Source organism: Schistocerca serialis, chromosome 7 (assembly GCF_023864345.2).
Source record: "Schistocerca serialis cubense isolate TAMUIC-IGC-003099 chromosome 7, iqSchSeri2.2, whole genome shotgun sequence".
NCBI classification, from domain to species: Eukaryota; Metazoa; Arthropoda; class Insecta; order Orthoptera; family Acrididae; genus Schistocerca; species Schistocerca serialis.
Genome location: NC_064644.1, coordinates 233,341,889 through 233,357,356, shown reverse-complemented (window position 1 = coordinate 233,357,356; position 15,468 = coordinate 233,341,889).

Genomic DNA, 15,468 nt, shown 5'->3' with positions numbered 1-15,468 from the left:
ACTAGCCCTCTTGTAGGGTGGAACATTTCTAGAATTCAAGATGGTTCATCTGTACAACATGTGCTGGCACACAGGTGAAATCCAGAAAAATGAAGATGTGCTGATGTTTATTGTTTAAAAAAAGGGGTCAGAACTAACACAGGTAATTACAGGGGAATCAAACTCCTGAATTCTTTTTATAAAATCTACAGCAATGTAACTGACGAAAGGCTTTCAAATTATTCAGTTTCAATTCTATTAGAAGAGCAGGCAGAATAACGTAAAGGAAGAACTTCAACCGATGACGTTTTCACTTTGAAACAAACTATAGAAAATAAACGACTATTCAGTATGGAGGCAGACTTGGCATTTACCGACTTCGAGATAGAATTTGCCTGCATTCACAGAAAAAAGCTCTGGTCAGTACTGGAGTAAACAGGTTTACTCAGACACCTGACAAGAATATGACCAGGGCTACAGAAAAACACCAAAATAAGAATAGTTTTTGGGAGAAAGCTAACAGCAGAAATAGATATAAACCATGGAATAAATCAAGTCTGTAGTATGCCGCCTACACTGTTCAACGTCTACATCGACGACCTGGTCAGGGAATGGATAAAGAACAGAATACCTGAAGGTATAAAAATTGGGTGAGGAAATTTTTTCTTAACACGATGTTTCTTGTCAACGACAAGGTTATTATGCAACACAGTGAAGACAAACTACAAATTGTGATATATAATTTTTATATACCGGGTGATCAAAAAGTCAATATAAATTTGAAAACTGAATAAATCACGGAATAATGTAGATAGAGAGGTACAAATTGACACACATGCTTGGAATGACATGGGATTTTATTAGAACCAAAAGAATACAAAAGTTCAAGAAATGTCCGACAGATGGCGCTTCACTTGATCAGAATAGAAATAATTAGCATAACAAAGTAAGACAAAGCAAAGATGATGTTCTTTACAGGAAATGTTCAATATGTCCACCATAATTCCTCGACAACAGCTGTAGTCGAGGAATAATGTTGTGAACAGCACTGTAAAGAATGTCCGGACTTATGATGAGGCATTGGCGTCCGATGTTCTCTTTCAGCATCTCTAGAGATGTCGGTCGATCATGATACACTTGCGACTTCAGGTAACCCCAAAGCCAATTATCGCACGGACTGAGGTCTGGGGACCTGGGAGGCCAAGTGGCAGCTGAGCTCACGATCATCACCAAACGACGCGCGTAAGAGATCTTTCACGTGTCTAGCAATAGGGGGTGGAGCGCCATCCTGCATAAACATCGTACGTTCCAACAGGTGTTTATCAATCAGGCTGGGGATGATGTGATTCTGTAACATATCGGCGTGCCTCTTACCCGTCACGGCAGCAGTTACAAAACCAGAATCACGCATTTCCTCGAAGAAAAAAGGCCCGATAACGGTAGATGTGGTAAATCCAACCCATACCGTGACTTTCTAGTCGTGCAATGGTGTTTCCACGACAGTTCTAGGATTTTCGGTAGCCTAAATTCTGCAGTTGTGGGCGTTGACAGACCCTCGGAGCGTGAAATGAGCTTCGTCGGTCCACAACACGTTACTAAACCAATCGTCATCTTCTTCCATCTTTTGAAACGCCCACACCACAAATGCCCTCCGATTCACTAAATTGCGAGGTAAAAGTTCATGATGCCGATGGATTTTGTACGGATAGCATCGGAGGGCACGCATCAGTGCCAACCAAACAGTAGTGTATGGAATGCCGGTGCTACGTGCGACTGCACGAGCGCTGACTTCCCCGTGCATAGACGAACCCGCTACAGTCTCCACTTCTTCCTGAACTGTCTCAGCAGCATTACGAATTGTGCTCGGTCGGCCACTACGGGGTCTATCGTCTAAACAACCCGTGGCTTCGAACTTCGAAATCATTCTCGCCACAGCTGCGTTTGTCAACGGACCCGTTCGAATCCCCTTCCTCTGGCGATAGGATCGAAACGCTGAAATAGTACATTCCCCATTCTGATAATACAGCTTCACTAAAACGGCCTTTTCAGGTAACGCCAACATGCTGCGACTGCTGGCGCATCTCATTCTCTCTCTCATTACAGTTCCTTTTACACAAGATTGTTATGTGCAGTCACTGTCGTTTTGCTGTCCAGCGTCATCTGTCGGACATTTTGTGAACTTTGTTTTCTTTTTTGGTTCTAATTAAACCCCATGTCATTCCAGGCATGTGTCTAAATTTTTACCTCTCTATCTACATTATTCCGTGGTTTATACTGACTTTTTGATCACATGGTGTGTAGACTGAAGTAGCGAGTGAAAATTTGTACTAAGGCCGTTCGTTCACAATTATCTAATCTTAAGTGGGTTCATTTCCGGAAAGGGCATTATTTTCATTTTTGTTGTGTGGCGTTCGCTGTGTTATTCAGTGGCTTGGTTCAAACGGCTCTGAGTACTATGGGACTTAACGTCTGAGGTCATCAGTCCCCTAGAACTTAGAACTAATTAAACCTAACTAGGCTAAGGACATCACACACATCCATGCACGAGGCAGGATTCGAAACTGCGACCGTAGCGGCTGCGCGGTTCCAGACTGAAGCGCCTAGAACCTCACGGCCACACAGTCAGTGGCTTGGTATTTAACTAATTTGTGAATGAAAATGATAATCTTACTTTATTACATTGAGTAATTACTAAATAATTTTTCTCCCGGCTAAAGATTTGGTCAAGTTGCTAAAGAACTCCAAGTTAACGTCGTGTTAAAGTGTTGTCTGTAAGTTGTGTAAGTGTCACTAAATCACAGTTCATAGAACAGATTCTATACAACTATTGATTATGATGGAAATAGTTATCTTCAGCAAAATGATCATTAAAACCACCGAATATCAGCCGCGCACAACACTAACGTATGTTACCTGAAACAATATTCTTCGCAACTCGTGCGTAATTAATTTCAGCTCCATACATCAGCTAGAAAAGTTTCTTATAAGGATCGTACTATGAGCAATGTTTTTAAAGAACCAATCTGATTCGAATCATTTTCATTAAAATGAGTTCGGAACCACCAGTGCACATTTATTTTTACGCATTTGTATTACGTTCGGCATTTATGTCTGCAGAGTTGCGTAATTTGAATTTGCCGCTGAAATAATTGTTAAGATGGCGGCAGACGGTTGATAGAGACTTTCTATTGTTAGACCAAATAAGTAAGTATTTGAAATGCTTATTAAACTCTATAAACTCTACTTTCGTATTGTGCACTATTTACACTTCATCAAGCAAACATTTGATTTGTTTATAAGGAAAGCACAGACAAAAACGCGACACAAATCGCTATCATCAATGGCTGAGCTCGTTGCAGCGGAAAGAAATAGTTAACACAGATAATTTTTACCGAGAGAGGAATTAAAGTTACAAATAATTATTCACTCATATTTATAATAATAACGAACTCTATTTTCAAGTAATAATTAACAAATAATTACAATTTCTTAACAGACCTCAGTTTGATATGCGTCCGCACCTACAAAAGCCAACCAACAAAAGGTAAATACAAAGGAAGACAAACGCAGATCATAAAAGAAATTTACAGTTATCATTGTCTTTGTATGATACACATCGATATGTCCAATTACATCATAGAATATTATATAAATAATTAATATTTATCATCCTTTTCACGTCCGCAGCTCGTGGTCGTGCGGTAGCGTTCTCGCTTCCCACGCCCGCGTTCCCGGGTTCGATTCCCGGCGGGGTCAGGGATTTTCTCTGCCTCGTGATGACTGGGTGTTGTGTGATGTCCTTAGGTTAGTTAGGTTTAAGTAGTTCTAAGTTCTAGGGGACTGATGACCATGGATGTTAGTGCTCAGAGCCATTTTTTCATCCTTTTCACTGTTTTTTCATACGTCGAATAGATAATGTTGATAACTGTTAGAGGCATAATTTCCTCTCGTCGCACTGTAGCTAAAATTTATCTCGTGGATGCTACAGTTTTGATATCTTTAGATTACAATTTAGGGTTCATACAGTTATGACCTTATATGCGTAGATAGAAACGGCAAGTGGGAGCTTGTACCAAGGTCGGGAATCGAACCCTGGTCTACTGCTTACTAGGCTGTTGGGTTAGTCAGTAAGCCACCTTGGTACAGTAGCTCAATAAACTGCTCGGATTACCTTGGCACGCCTCCTCTTCGATCCAAATTCTCACTGCCGTCCTAGTCAATTTTAAATTCCTCCTTACATATTGCCCTTCCGTGTGTAAGAGGGAATTTAAGGTAGACTGGGGCGGCGGTGAGGATTTGGATCGAGGAGGAAGGCCTGCCGGGGTAAACCATACAATTGTGCGAATGACGGTGCCTTAGTGACTAATGCACCTGCCTAGTAAGCAGTAGACCTGGGTTCGAATCCCGACCTCGGTACAAACTTTTGCTGGCCGCTTAAGTCTGCACACATAAAGTCATAACTGTGTGAATCCTAAGTTATAATCTAAAGACATCAACAACAGAAATGAAAATAATGCCCTTATAAGAAAAATATCCCAACAATATTAAGATAATTATCACCAATATAGTACTAGAACAGCTGTCTCATTTCCATTATCTAGGATATGATACAAATTTTGGATAAGAGAAAGGTATAGATAAGAAAATTAACATCTGTCAACATATATGAATCACGGTCAGAATACCGGATGATAAAATGGGAAGAGAAACCCAAATGAAATTTTATAAAGTCATGGCACTACCCACAGTACCATATGGAGCAAAGCTTGGACATTAAGAGGAAAAGACTTAAGACAGCTTGAACCATCAGAAATGGTCTAAACCATGTCTCCGCGATATGCTTTGCTCCTGGAGTGCTAGTTCTGCAAGGTTCGCAGAATAGCTTCTGTGAAGTTAGAAAAGTAGCAGACGAGGTACTGGCAGAATTGAAGTTGTGAGGACGGGTCGTGAGTCGTGCTTGGGTAGCAATGATGGTAGAGCACTTGCCGCGAAAGAAAAAGGTCTCGAGTTCGAGCCTCGGTCCGGCACAAAGTTTCAATTTTCCAGAAAGTTTCATATCAGATATGGAGTTCCTTAGATCATTGATAAGATGAAATAAGATGGTTGGTTGGTTGGTTGGTTTCGGGAAGGAGACCAGACAGCGTGGTCATCGGTCTCATCGGATTAGGGATGGATGGGGAAGGAAGTCGGCCGTGCCCTTTCGGAGGAACCATCCCGGCATTTGCCTGGAGCGATTTAGGGAAATCACGGAAAACCTAAATCAGGATGGCCGGACGCGGGATTGAACCGTCGTCCTCCCGAATGCGAGTCCATTGTCTAATGAAATAAGATATAAAGAAATCAGGAAAGACCTGGGTGTACAGCCATTAATTAAAGAAGTAATCCAACGAAAACACGATTGGAGAAGAAAATGTATAGCTTATGTCACCTCAGAAATCCCTTGGCAAACAAAGGAACTGGAAAGTGGAAACACAGGGGAAGAGATTGTGAGCACTTAACAGGCTACAATGCCCAAGCCTCAGTTGGCAGAAGAAGAACATTAAAAGCTATATTATCCAGAGGTAATCGTGTTATGTTCCCAATAGAAAAATACCATCACATCGGGTGATGGGCCAGTACGTCGATGACAAAAACAAAGTCTGTTCGGCTCAGATCCTCCACAGACGAATACTTCGATGGTGGTTTTGTACACTGAAGCATAAATCTTCGGAAAAGACGACGTCGTACCACTGTGCTGACTTGTCAATGGTTGGACGCACCACCGTCGGGGCACCAAACTCTGCTGCTCTGTCAAGGGAAGCCGCTACAGTTGTCACCGTGCTTACTAAACTAGGAGATGAAGAAGTCGTCGCATTGGTCTTGCGGGTACTTCCTTTGCTACGAATGTGCCTATTACCTGACCCAAAGTTCGTGAAGTGGTTGGATAGCCGTGCGGTAGTTGGTCTCGAGGGTTCATTTAAATGCTGCATGGCTTTGGGAGCTCATCTTCTCGACCCATAAATACCGTATACACATGACAATTGTGGTACTGGAACTAAAGCGAACAGCAAAATCGCTGAACTACAAATACGTCCCTGCAGATGGGTGGTGAGACACGTGCTGGTAGATGTTTCTCCTTTTTTACACGAGGCAAAACATGATCCTCTCGTAAATAATCACATTCAGTACGTCATGTAGATGATTTTACTCCTATCTACTTCGTACACTTACGATGTCAGTTTCATTTCCAAACTATCAGCAATTTTGATATTCATTACATAGCGTCTAAATGCTGTAGCAGCTTTAATGATCAACAGTGTATCTGGCTGATTTCTAAGCCTTCGAATGATTTGACACTGTCATTAACTGTCTCTTTGCTCATTTTCCCACCTCTAAGCAGCTGCTACATCCAAGATTCTCCATAATCACGTTTGTTCATTCCAGTATTTTTCCCCCACTATTATTTCTCCCCTCAACTGCTTCTTTAAGCGCCAAGTTAACCAATAGCAGATGTCCCACTAACTCCTCTTTTCTTCTGCTTTTCGCAGTCTTCTTCTTTCTTCACTAGTTAGTTCTTCTTCAGTGCGCATTTTAAAGCTTTCATTTAATTCGTAATTCTCTTTTTAGTTGTTTTCACTTTTTTTTTATCCGCATTCCTACTGGTTCACGCTCGACTTGCAACAACGCTGTGCACTACACGTACATTTTTATGAAGTACTTCCTCAGTTTAATATCAACATCTGAGTGTATTTTGTTGTGGAAGATTTGCTTCGGCAGTGCCATTCTACTTCTGTTACACTCGTTGCTTCGACTGTCCTGTGTAATCAAGTTTCCTATAATGTGCATTTAAAAAGATAAGAGACGGAGGTTGTAACATGAAAACCACAGAAAGGATCGTCCAGCCATTCCCTTCGGAAGGAGGTGTGGTCTATACAATAGCTCTGACGCCCCAGATTCGCCATTAGAGCGACATGGCCGCACACCCACGTGACGTTACAGCGATTATGCGCAAACTTCTACATTTCACTGTACTCAGTCGTACTGAAAACATAGAAATCGAGCCCACAAAACAAGATCAAAGGGGTGTAGTACTTTTTCGCACAGCACAAGTGTACGGAGAGCATTGCATGTCTGCTGCAATTGCTACGCTCAATCGAACCTCTGGGGCAATGGCTGATATCTTAACCCGCAGGTACTCAATAATGAGGACATCCACCTGGTATACAATAGTATACTTAATGCCGTGTGGCGTTCCAGGCCCTGCGTAATCCGTCAGTCCTTGATACGAATGTGCCACGCGTTGAAACTTGCAACGAACTTGCAGTACTCTTCGTACTCTTGTGCCATCCTTTAATGAATTTCCGTTCCTCGCATACCTTTCCCTACTAGGACTCTTTTCTCTTCTTCTGAAGCCACAGTTTCAAAATATTATTAGAGGACGGTCGACGCGTACACGTGCTCGCTCTATCATCGCCGTTGTGCACCTATATCCCGCTAGCGGCGAGTATGAAGCCACAGCGCTCTTATTGCGACAACACCTTTTTCCGCAGGTAATGACATGGCGATCCCTTCAGCTGTTTCCATCTTACAGCGTTCAGCTATTTTCTTTTTGAATCAATCTTACATACAAGAGAATTCCTTAACTTCTTTCACCATTATGTCATTTCCAGCATAAAGGGCGTTGTTATTTGCCGTTCTAAGAATTTTCGCCGTTCTTTATCCATAAGCCACGTACAGCAATGAGCCAAAATATGTATGACCACCTGCTTAATAGTTTGTTTTTTCATCTTTGGAACGAAATACAGTTCTGATTCTGTGTATCAGGCATCCGACAGTTTGTTTGTAGGTTTCCGGTCATGTAATTCGCGAAAATAACGGGCTGCTGATGTGCCTATGCGTTGATGGCACCCAATAGCAGCCCAGATGTTTCGTAGGATTTACATCAGGTGAACTTGGTCGCCGAAACATCAACGTTAGTTCACTAAAATGCTCCCAAAACCACTATAGCATCGCCGACGGGGGAGGCATCAAGAATGAAGGGATGCAGTGGTAAACAGCCATGAGCGTGTCTTCTATTACTACCACAGGTCACATGCCAGGGCAAGAGGCCGTCTCTCGTAGTATAATACTGTTCCCAGCAGTCTGCGTCCGCGGTGTGCGCCTCCGTTCACTTCGATGACGGCATTTTTGGAGACGACCAGTGACTTAGTGTAGTAAAAGTATAAATTCAACCGGAAGGTCGACACGTTTCTATTGATAGATGGTCGAATCCCGATAGTTCCGTGTCCACTGCGATCGTAACTGACGATGTCGTTGGGTCAACATGTGAAAACGTTGGGGGGGGGGGGGGGGGGAGATCTGCTGCGGAGCTTCATTTTCAACAATGTATGCTGAACGAGGTGCTCAGAAATATTTGTACTGAGCCAGCATTGTGCTCTTCCGGCGGAGATTCCACAGATAACCATGTATCCCTAATTGTAAATAGCGCCTAGTGGTAGTTTCACTGTTCTTGTACCTCTATCCGTAGATCCTCACGACAGTATCACGCGAACATTCGACCAGGTTGCTGTTTTCGGGATACTCGTTCCAGGCTCTGCATAATAATAATCTGCCCTTTGTCAGTGTCACTCATATCAATGGATTTCCGCATTTGCAGCCCATACCTTCGCTAGGCTGATTCCCTGTCCGTGTCCGCTCCGCTTAAATACTTTTGTTACCGCGTCACGTGCCCGCAAAGCCACCAGAAGGCATCCAACGTTGCGGTGGGCAGTGGTCATAACTTGTTTAGTTATTTGCGTATGTTTCCATTCCCTTCAGAAGATTTTCTAAATCTTCTCCCCATCAGACCAGAAGGGCTATGTCGTCTGCGAACCTTAGCAGCTATATGTAAGTATGTACTGGTGGCTCATGTGCACGAAGTTCAGTTCGATGTGCATAACTTCGCATGGTGCTATAGGAAGTGGTTGGCGTGACTTTGGAATCCTCATACGTTTGAATAGATGTAAACGGACAGTCTTAGGATCCCCTAATGAAATGTGACCTTAAAACCTCGATGCAACATCATGTTTTTCTCACATTACACATCACTATAATATGTGAAAGAAGCGGTAAGTGACAAAAAAATGCTGTAACTGTCGGTAAACGAAACGTGCTCACAGATACCCGGAACAAGTAGGAGCAAAATGGAAATCAGTCCATTGTACTCCACTTTACAGGAGTGAATTAAGCGATCTACAGTTGATATGACGATATGAGTGAGCATGAATGGCCCTACTTCATACACAGAAAGAGTCAGTTAAGTCATATTTAAAGGTTTTGTATAGTAATTCGTACTATTTTTATCGGAACACTAAATGGAAGTTCCTAAGAAAGTAGATACACTTTTCTTGTGTGAATCCTCAGAGAAGTCTACATATCTTCTAGGTTGCGATTAGCAGTGTGACGAGGAGCCGAAAGTGTTTTTGATCAAGTAGTGAACAAATTATTGCTAATAGCGCTTACGAATATTAACAAACTATATTTCAAACATTCGAAAGACCTGTCTGTGACCAAAAATCGCAATGTTACTCCTAACGGCTAGTCGACAGGAACTGCCTGTCTGGTTGCCGTATATTGTTTTTCTGTTATTTAGCGCATTTACATGAGTAAATAATTCTTGCCCGTTGTAGACGTAATGGAACATTGAAACCGTTGAAACAGAAGGTAATTTATAATGAATTGGCAGCAACCAACCCCTTTTATATGCGTTTATTTCTGCATGGCGACATTTTAAAGTGCCTAGAATTATCTATTCAGGCTTTTTCTTTTATTTACGTGCTGTGAATATCATTTGTTTACTAATGGCGTTACAGAGTCTTGCAATGAAAGTTTTCAGGAAAGTTACTGAAAACGTTGCAAATAAACAATTTTCAAGTCATGTACAAAATGTAACTTTCTGAAGATGGGACGAACATAAAATGAATGTACTTTCAAAACTTCGTCTTTTGAGGCAGAATTCGTTGGCGTGCCGTGTCAGGAAACGGGAGCCATTCATATCGTTGGCTCACTTCACGAACATTAACGTCATGGGTGTCATGGATTTGAATTTATGCACTAGGAACGCTGCTGTCGCGTCAAATGAAGATGCAGCCCACGAGCTCGGGGGACCGTTCATCAAATTACCAAACATATCAATTCTCAATTTATTTTTCATTTGTTGCTAGAACTCATGGATAATAAGTTGTCTACAATGAAATCACACCTCAAGTGCCTGAAAAATAATTAAATGTGTGACGCGATCTTCCTGCCACGTGAACTTTTTAAGGCAGCACTTTAATACCTACGGGCTCAGAGGGAAAAAAATCATTGCATTCACACGGAAAGCCTTCCAGACTGTATCCTGAGTGTTGTCCAGCTCACTTACAGGCTTCTGGCCGATGCTTAAACTTAAAAACGACGTGTTCGTGGCAAAACCCAGAATCCAAATAAGTCTGTAAATTCACTGATATGGAAACAATGACCTAAACCCACATTTTCGTCTGGTACAGTTATCAGAATTGCAACTTATGATGCAGTTCTTTTATTTAAAGCTGGAAACGCAGGGAAGACGAACGTACTAGAGGGACTGGGGTTTTTTAAGTTTCACTCAAGACATCCTGAGAAAATATATTTTCAGTGCCTCTCTGCAGCTGAGAAGTCAGTTGATAAGGTGATCAAGGTAATCGCGGCCTTGAAGGGAAAGAAGATCTTGAGTACAGGACTGGGGCTTTCAGAAGAGGTGACAGAAGAAAAATTGTTAGGTTGAATTTTAAACTGCGTTTCCTGAAAGTTGTGTTTTTTAATGTTTATGTAACCTTCTTTCAGAATCGAACAAGCGTTTTGGACACGTATTTCTATAAACGTATTAAATATTCTCTGAAGAGCAAATTTTGAAATTCAAAGTTGAGACGTGGGGTAAAGTGCTTGAAATTTTGCATTACACTTACAGAATTATATTTAGAAATTATTAAAATCCTCCTACTAGATATATTCGAAATACTTCATGGGATATGTTAACTATATGTAAAAATATTAGACATAGGAAACTTCATAAAAATCTCTTGCACAGTTTCTGAGAAAAATGTATTTTTTTTTAAAAAAAAATAAGGTTTTTAAATTCCACAGAAAAGTCCTAGGAACTGAACAGTAAATATATTAGTTTCATTTAAAGCATGGTACACAATTTCATTGCTGTATCTACAAAACAGTGCATTTCGTGCATGTTTTAAATGGAATTTTTCATTGACGTCTCTCCTGAATCAGGCCCGCAGGTTACCAACGTTTTCCTATGCCTACTCTATACTGTAGAGTGTAGCAGCAGCAGTGTGGACAATGCTGATTCGACTCCTTTGGGCGAAATTAAGTGCGCAGTCGCGAACAGTGCAGCCATGGGTCAAAGCGCAGGTGAGCAACGGCGTGAGAGGTCATCCGCAAGGCACTGGGACACCGGTCGCATACTTCGTGTTGTTCCAAGTCCTGGGAGCACATCCGCAGCGCCGCAGGATCACCAGCAGGCATCAGCATATGAAGGTCCACCCACGTGCCACCAGGTGCACAGATCGCGTCACTCCACGTCAAGAGGGAGCTGGGTACAATCCGCAAGGACGGATTCACAGCGCAGCCCAACGTGGTCGCAGACAAGGCTTCGCGCGGTGGATTACGCCCTCACGTAGTGGCCAACGTCTTCCTGTGGCAGGAGACATCTTCACGGCGTCGATGGTGGCTTTGCATCGCATAAGTAGCAAATGTCGGCAACTTATCACACCAAGTGCAGAGCAGCAGAGATAGCTTAAGATGGACGAGTTTAACATAAATATAGGAAGTAGTCTTATTGTCAAATTTGTATTTTTCTAGTAGTCACCCTCGGCCGACAGTATTAATAATTGGTTGAGTCATTGTGTGTCAGAGGTTATAGGAAATGACTCAGACAGTCCAAAACCGTAAACTTATGAAGTAGATGTGAAAGTAAATGCTAATAGGAAACCCAGTAGTATTAATTTTGAAATGTTTTGGATGGGTTGAAAAAAGAAGTAAAATCAGTTGCATATAGAATGAAGGCTGACTAAGGTAATAATTTTAGGGAGTTGAAATCGGAGTCGAGGAAGATGAAATCTAAGCTTCAGAAAATTAGTTCAACTATGAGGAACGCAAATGAGAACTCAGTGAAAAAATTAATGTAGTCAGTGAGAAAGCCAATCATTGGGAGTGTAGATTCAAGAGACTGGAAGGAAAATTGAAGTAAATGTTGAAATGGTCAAGGAAATCAGTGATAAAGTTCATAATGTAGAAAGTGGGCGATTAGGGACGGTGAAAGTTGGTCATAGTAGCCTCGGGAGGAAATATTACTACTCCAGCGCAGAGGAGTAAGAAGCTTGATTACCAGACAAATCGAGAAAATAATGTACTCAAGAGTGGTTACCCCTCTCAATAGTAATAGGATACTTGGTGAAGCACTGATTGGATGTCAAAAATGCTGTTCCATTCATCCAGCAATATCTTCACTGCCCACATAATAGGGTCTTTAAATAGTAAAATGCCACCTTTAAGAATTTTCTGTGACTTATCCAAAGCATTTAATTTTATGAACTATGGCATTATGATACAGAAATTACATTTCTGTGGTATAATGGAGCAGCATATAAATGGTTTAAGTGATATCTACAGAACAGGAGTCAAAAAGTTTCTTTATGCGGTTTAACTGATTTAACGAAGATTGCCACTCCCCATCTAACTGACGTGAAATTACATTAGGTTTTCCACGGAGTTCGATCATTCGACCCTTCTGTTGTTGATATAAGTGAATGACCTCCCACGTAATCTGAAACAAGAAGCTAAACTGATACTGTTTGCTGATCATACAAGCATCATTGTTAATCCAGTGACAGAAGGTCCAATAAAAAATGCTACAAATAATGTCTTTTGAATAGTTATTTATTGGGACTCTGCAAATAGGCTTACTCTAATCTTTGAAAAAAAACACTGTACATCCAACTTTCTGCTGCAGGGAGTAAAGTTTCTTCGATAAATATAACACATCGACAGGCGTCAGTAGCCAGGGTAGAGCATACTAGGTCTTTGTGTGAACATATAGATGAAAATTGTAGTAGGAAAACTAACATTTTGGAACTCTTAAAGCGGCTAGGTTCAGCAACTTATGCAATATGAATAATTGCTAATTTGGAGGATATAGAAATTAGCAAGCTAACAGACTTTGCATACTTTCACTCTCTGATGCTGCAGGGGATAATATTTTGGGGTAACTCAACGCTTAGGGAAAAAGTATTCACCCTGAAAAGAAATAAGTTAGTATAAAATGTGGGCCTCATAGACGCACATCTTGTAGGCATTTGTTTAAAAGGTTAGGAATTCTTGCAGCAGCCTTACGGTAAATTACTCAGTAATGAAATGGGTTCTCAACAACATGGACCAATTTAAAAAAAACAGTGACATTCATGATAGTAATACCACAAGAAAGACTTGCACTATCCTCTACTTAACCTATCTATGGCACTCAAAGCGGTAAAGTACCAAATGAAATATGTCTGACAGACAGCAGTAATAGTTTCAAAAATAAATAGATCATAACTCCTTGACAACTACTTATATAGAAGAATTCTTGAAAAGGAATAATTAAGTCTACAAGTGTAATACATGCAGTTTGTGCCTTTGAAGGGAATGGTACATGCATTTTGTGCCTTTGAAGGGAATGGTATAGGCAATAAAGAATTTAAGCTTGAAAATGAACCTACATTCATATGTACATTTCTTGTGCACTTGACACGTTCCACATCATAACAGTTACAGTCAGATTGGTCATTGGAACACGTAACTAACTAACTACATCTAAAGTCTATGAGAATATTTGGATTCGCTGCAGAATACTTAAACATATTCTCAGGTAGAATATAATACATTTCGTTGAGAAACAAAGGCTTCTGTCCACAAGTGAACAAGGATTTACAAAACATTGCTTGTGTGAAATTCAGTTTGCTCTTTTCATACATGATTTCCTGCGAACCTTTGATGAAGGGCAACTGGCAGATGAGAAATACGGATGAAGGGATAAAGATATATTACATCTTCCTGTAATTCAGAATACCTTCCACTTGGTGCCCAACTGCCGAGTGTTAACAAAGGCCCGAGTATACGGAATGGGCTCCCATATACAAGACTTCTTTAGTAGTAACACGCAGTACGTTGTCCTCGACGGCAAGTGTTGATCACAGTTACCTCACGAGGGTTGATAGCGCAAGTTCTCATTCACTACGTACATTAATTATTTGATGGACAGGATGAAAAGCAATCTGCAGTGCTATTCTGATGACGCTGTGGTGTTCTGGAAAGTGCTGTCGTTTAGGACTGTAGGAAGATACAAGATAGCTGAATTTTCCAGTTGATATGATAAATGGCAGCATCCTTTAAATGTAGAAACATGCAAGTCAATGCAGATACTTTGGAAAAACAATCCCGTAATTTTCGAATATGGTATTGGTTATGCTCTGCCAGACGGTGTCATATCGATAAAATATAAGGAGCGAGTAGCGTGATTGGCATGCCGATTTTCGACTGTACGTCCAGGAGTCGTCGACCATTCAAAGCTTCTTTTGAGGCACCTAAGGCATGACATTCGCTTGGGGAGAGATCAGAACTAAAGGGTGGGTCCTCGTGTCTTCCACTTGAGTTACGATATTTTTCTGTGTTACGATATTTTCGATATGGGAGCATGGTTTCAATAAATCAGTAGCGCCCTTTGTCGCACCATTACACAACGACAGTTTTAGACAGACATGCTGCCCCCTAGACATGAATGCCTACCTGTGTCTGTCCGTCGGCAGGCAAGAAAAGAATCACAGCACGTTGGTTTTTTCTGGACACATTTGGTAATAATGTTACTAAAGTTCACGTTTCGGCAGTCTCTGCACGAACTAAGGACAGATACTAATGCCACACTGATCCCTTTGCCTACATGTCAGTTGATACACACCAGCATCGGAATCATACAGCAACATGCACCCTCCCCCCCCCCCCCCCCTTAAATCGATACGAGACAGAACGAATATGTAAGGACAGTAGTAGGGTAGGGTAACGATGGACTTCAGCTTATTGGAAGAAATAAGAAATTTATGAAAGTAAGATCATCTCCCTACCCCCATGAACCATGGACCTTGCCATTGGTGGGGAGGCTTGCGTGCCTCAGCGATACAGATGACCGTACCGTAGGTGCAACCACAACAGAGGGGTATCTGTTGAGAGGACAGACAAACGTGTGGTTCCTGAAGAGGGGCAGCAGCCTTTTCAGTAGTTACAGGGGCAACAGTCTGGATGATTGACTGATATGACCTTGCAACGCTAACCAAAACGGCCTTGCTGTGCTGGTACTCAGAAAGGCTGAAAGCAAGGGGAAACTACAGCCATAATTTTTCCCGAGGGCATGCAGCTTTACTGTGTGGTTAAATGATGATGGCGTCGTCTTGGGTAAAATATTCCGGAGGT